The sequence below is a fragment of the Dipteris shenzhenensis genome, chromosome 2 (genome assembly GCF_047967505.1).
Source record: "Dipteris shenzhenensis isolate YYH24624 ecotype China chromosome 2, Dip_SZ_1.0, whole genome shotgun sequence".
Lineage (NCBI taxonomy): Eukaryota > Viridiplantae > Streptophyta > Polypodiopsida > Gleicheniales > Dipteridaceae > Dipteris > Dipteris shenzhenensis.
This window is the reverse complement of record NC_141597.1, coordinates 35,136,799-35,142,798: the sequence shown is the minus strand read 5'-3', so window position 1 is coordinate 35,142,798 and position 6,000 is coordinate 35,136,799.

The following is a 6,000-nucleotide window of genomic DNA, read 5'->3' as shown; positions in this document are numbered from 1 at the left end:
GACTACAGGAGCTGCATCTCCCAGGGGTCATGATCTGGGGAGTGATGAGTCTATACAAGTCCATCAGAGGGCAAGTCCGCGTTCCTAGGGGGCTATCGAATTGGGTTGAGAGCACCATCGGGATGAAGCAGGTTTGCCCCCTCTCATCGACTCTCTTCGGTTTATACATTGATGAGATCACATCCTTTGTTGATCGCCTAGAAGGAGAGGGCTCCCTATTGGCTAATTTGATGGTGCAAATACTACTATATGCAGATGAAATAGTCCTCATTTCATCCTCAGCCAAGGGTTTGCAGAAACACTTGGAGGCCTTGAAGATGTTCTGTAGAGAGAGGGACTTGACAGTCAACCTTGGGAAAACCAAGGTTATGATCTTCAACACATCCCAAGTAGTTTTTCATCAACATCGACGTCAACATAGTTTTACTTACTATGGGGAGCCAGTGGAGATAGTGCAGTCTTACATGTACCTAGGGGCGGTATTCACGGGACTAGGCTTCACGATGACCCATGCTGCTAGAGTGTGACTCATACGAGGGAAGGGGTCCCTGGCCCGATTAGAGAGACAGTGCTTCCAGGTGTTCTAGGATCCAGGGCTGGCTTTTTGACACTCTCGTGAGACCTTCTGCCATGTATGCAACACCTTTTTGGGGGAGTGACCTTTCAGCTACTACTACTGACTGGAAGGGATTTGAGAGGCTACATGTGATCATGGGACCCAGGATGATTCGGAGTAAGCCTTTAGTTCCCCATCAGATCATACAGGTAGAGTTCGCCCATGACACCGCTCCAGGTGGACACCCTCTTCCAGACCATGATGTTTCTCCACACAGTTTGGGCCTACCTCAGTGGAGATTACTAAGATTGGCACTTGAGTCATCCCGATTCTTGGCAGAGAGAGGCTTTGATGTAGCATGGTATGCGCCAGTGTCCACATGGTTTGATAGACACGGTATCCAAATGGATAGGCTCCCCCCCTTTCAGTACAGCATGGATGCACTATCGGAGCTCCTTCCACATGATGAGGTTGACCGTATCATACGGTTAGACCTTCTCCAGCTTCACACATCTCAGGCTTGGGGGGAGGGGGGGATCAAGAGTTCTCCACCAAGACCCAATTCTATCATGACCACTTTTTGAGGATATCGGAGCATGGTCTCATCATCAAAGGCCCCAGTACCTCGAGGATAGGAGTGTTTCACACGCCTTGCAGATTGCATTCTCTTGTTGCATACTTAGCTCAACAATGGCCACTATCTATATTAGATGTGTGGATTTCTTCTTGGTCTTGAATTGTTCTTGGTTTCCTTTTGTCTTTGAGTTGTAATCCCTCTTAATATGCCCTTCCTTTCCATATTTACCACATAACATTTTGGTTTGTGCTGATAATTGTGATTGTTCTTTTCACAGTACTCCTGATTAGGTTTACCCTTTTGACTTGTATGTTGACGGCCATATCCTTGAGGATTTGACCGTTAATAATTTATACTATGAAAATGCCTACCCTTGATTCTGAAATTTGTTTTAGACATTAATACTTTGAGTACGTTTCATTAATCATGTCTATTCATTCTTCTTTTGGACATTAATGGTTCAAGTACATTGTTTCAATCATGTCTATTGATTCTAGCTTCATCTTGACTATGAATGAAATAAGTGAAATTGATGTGATTTCTTTTATTGTAGCCACCTTCATCTCATACGATGGGGTTAGTGTTTTGAGAATTTGCTTCATCAATTTTTGATCTTCTAATTTCTATGATTTTATCTTTGAGATTACAAATTTTGTATCATGTTCCATGATAGGTTCACCTTCTACCATTCTCATGGCCAATTGTGATTGTAGGTTCAGCATATTTACTAATGATGTCCCTTCATAAATTGCTACTAGATTTACCTAAATGTCCTTTGGAAAATATGGTTTAATAACTTCTGCAAAGACTATCTTTTAAGCATGCTTGCCTTGGAATTTCCCACATAATATTAGATAGTCTTTTTGCGATCTTTGTTTCTAGAACCTTTCTGGATGTGGCAGTTGCTCTTATAAAAAATCATGGTCTTTGGGACTTAGATTTCATTTGTTGCATATCTCAATGCTAAATGTTTGCTATATTTACCCACAACTATCTCTCACTTTCTTTCACCTAAATCTCTCTCACCCATCCTGTTTTGAACTAACTTTCTTTTGTCTCATGGTGTTAAGGTTTACATGCTCAGGTTCAACTATATATTGACTCTCACCCCCTCCATACACCATTCTTTCCATTGCTTCACTGCCCTTGCACAGTAACCGTACACTTTTTGTTTCATTTTTGGAAAAAATGATTACATGACCATATCTGTGGGAGGGAAGGGGAGGTGAGGGAGGGAAGGCATGAGGGGGTGTAGCCATGAAAGAGAAGGGTGGGCTAGGAGATAGGATGAAGGGCAAGTCCATAGGGAATAAGGGAAGGGAATGGAGGGGAGGGGGAGAGGGGAGGGAAGAAAAGGGAGGGAGGGAATCAAAATGGAAGGGAGGGAATCAAAAGCGATGGGAGGTGCACATCCATGATAGTGATGTGGTGGGGAGGGAGGGGAGGTAAGGTAGGGGAGGGGTGAAGGGGCAAGATTTGGAAAGGGCAAGGACGAGAGGGGAAAGGAAAACAGGAAGAGAGGGTGTGCAACTGCAATTGCCTAGAGGGAGGGAATGGAGGGAGCAAGGGGGAGAGAAGAGGGGAGGGAAGGGAAGGGAAGGGAAGGGAAGAAAGGGGAGCGGACCGACGAACGGGAAGGGAGAGTAGGGGGCACAACCAAGGCCACAAAGAGGGAGGAGAGGGGAGGGGAAGAGAAAGAGGGGATAGGGAGATGAAAGGGACTGTATGATTGCAGCCAGGGAGGGCAAAAAGGAGGGAGGGGAGGGGAAAATGAAGGAAGGCAATTGAAAGGAGAGGACGTGGACGTGGGAGGGAAAGTGTGGCTGCCGCGGCTGTGTAGGGAGGGAGGGAAGGGAAGGGGGCAGAGGGGGAGGGGTGGAGGAGAGGGAAGGGAAGGGAGGGGATTGGGAGACTAGAGGCAAGGGAGTGCTAGGTAGCCATGGCTTCAGGGAGGGAAGGGAAGGGAGGGAAAGGAAGGGAGGGAAGGGAAGGAAGAGAAGGGAAGGGAGAGAGACTAGAGGGAAGGGAGTGGATGGTGGCCATGGCTTTAGGGAGGGAAGGGAGGGTAAGGGGGCATGGTCATGACTACATAGGGATTTTTATGTGGAGAAAATATCCCAAAAAAATAATTAAAAAAATCCTTACTTGGATGTGGCCATGCAGATTAGGGTGGTCTCTGGAGGCTGTGTATCATGTGTCTTGGGGATCTTGTAGGAACACCGATTGAGTTCTCCTCCAAGCTACTTTGGGTTGAGAGCAATGCATGCAAATGCCATCTGTCACTCTAGCGACTCTTATTATTTTGTGATCATGAATCCATAAGGAGAAGAAGAGGGAAGGGACATGGAAGTGGAGAAGGAAGAGGAGGAGAATAAGAAGAGAAGAGGAGAAGAGAACGTGGCATTCACAAAAGGCACCATGAGGGAACAAGAGACAACTCCAAAGAGGAGGAGGAGAGATTGTCTTACCATGTGTGCAACCAACAAGTGAAGACCAAAGTCAACCATTTGGCCTTTTATACATGCCACCTTTTGAAGGAAGGCCAACTCTATTTCCTTTATACCTCTCTCTTTACTCATCCTTTACAATAAACTTGGGCCTATTTGGCACAATCCCACTATCTACAGACTTGCCACTATCCATCAAATGACATTGATAACTCATGTAGTTAACATGTCCCCCCTCGTGTTCTTGATCCAGTCCCCTAGATCATGCAATTGTCATGGTTGTTGGAGTGTTGTCGATGAAGATCATTGCTTGTGTGCATTTTTGTGAACTTTTTCCATTTGCAAGGCTTCATACTAGTTTTCACCGGATCCTTTGTTGTGGAAATTTTTGCTAGAAGGATGGATATTGCATCTTGTGCATTAGCTTCCACTGGGATTCGCATAGCATGGCTTGAGTGATTGCAATGGCTAGACATTGGGTGGATGCATTGGAGCTAAGTACTTGTGAACTTTCAAAGAAAGAGGAAAAAAAAGAGAAATCTAATGTATGAGTTAGTAGGAACAAGGTGTTAGTAGGGGTCAATGTAAGATCCTAGTGGTGTTAGTGTTAGCAGAGTTAGTACAGAGTATTCTCATGCTCCTCCTTAGGTCACATATTTGTTTTGAGTGGGACCTTTATTGGATTTTCATCAAACAATGTCTTTGATATGCCATGGCCCCACAAAATGAAGCACTCCCATTGGTACACCTCAAATACCTCACTAATCCCTTGAAATTAGGAAACACTAATTGGGGGCCCTTTGGAGACCCCAGTTATCCCCTAATGTTGGGATCAAGAGTGTTGTTACTAGGTGTGAACAAACCATGAAGCTTCCCATGTACTACTGCTAGGGTGAGGTCATCAATTTGTGGGGGGTATAAGGACAGATTGATGTAATGTGGTGTACCAAGGGGTACAATGTTGGCTAGTGTGACCAGGTTTGGTGACCTAGAAGGTTCTATTAGGTGTGATTGAGAGATTCATGGGCTTGATTAAGAGATCAGTGGAGTGATTTTTGGATCTTGAGGTGCTCTCTTTTGGGGTACATGCATTATATCAGTTGCCCTTATAAGGGCCTCTCCACTCTTGAATAAACTACTATATTTCCTTCATTTGCTAATTCCTCCTTGTTGTTCCATCACAAACAACTCTCTTTATTGTTTGAATTAGTTTCTCGATAAGATTTTTATCAAAAAGATTATTTCAACATTACTGTTGCAACATTATGTAAGTGAGCTAGACCCCAAAAAAGAGAAACCATCCAATTGTCTTGCCCACTCCGGACATAGATGGATTATTATAAACATGGTTTTTTTAAAACATCTGACATAAGTTTAGTTTATTATTATTGAAATATAATATGGAAAGACCTAAAAGTTCTTATTATTTCATGTTAATAGAAGGTACACGACCACACATCTCATGGAACTTATAAACTTTATCACAACATATGTTATAATGTGACACCAATTGTGTCTTAGTAAACAAGTATGGTGGCATGATGATCTCTATCATGTAATTTGTGGGTTGATACAAGCTAACAAGTTTGAGCTACACAATCGTCTAGAATTTCAACGATTGTTATTAGCTGGCAAAAGTAAGCCCCAACAAGACAATGCAACTAAAGACGCACTTGATAGATGCGCCAAATAGCGGGCGTGTCTATAGGCATAGATAGAATTAGAGAAAATACGGGCACATCTATTAGCACGTGTATCAGTGCATCTAATAGTGCAATTATTCAGACGTCTAATAGCGCGTCTACACTGTGTTTTAGATGCGTATTTAGACACATTTATAAACGTGCAACAGAGAGTAAAATTTCTTTGCAGGCTGATAAATGTGCATCACTGCTTTCCAAACATTGCCCATGATTGCCAAAGCACATAATTTTAAATAAATATCAATGCTATGCACTTGTCACACATGGCCTGAATATCTATATCTCCTATCTCATGATCATCCTCCTCTCTCTTATCATGATCATCATCATCTCCATGTCCATGATCATCCTCCATATGCTCCATATTAGTAAATGGACTATACATCACTTTGGAACGTGGCATAGTAGGTATGACATGCCACCACCTATTATTATCCACCATTGGTTGATAGACAACCTAATTCAAACAAAAATACAAACATGTTATTTTCCTTGCATCGAAGGTATCAAATATTAAAAAGCTAGTATTTTTATATATGTTACAGTACCTGTTCACATTATTGTGGTAGTACTAGTGTGTCCTTCTTGCTCAAAGGCTTGGTCGTACTCTTCGGTCCATAAGAACTCCACTAATAATTTGTAAAGTGGTCTAGCTATCATGGCATACCACAATATAAATCTTCTATAATAGTTGACATGTCCCATAAAGTCCTGTAC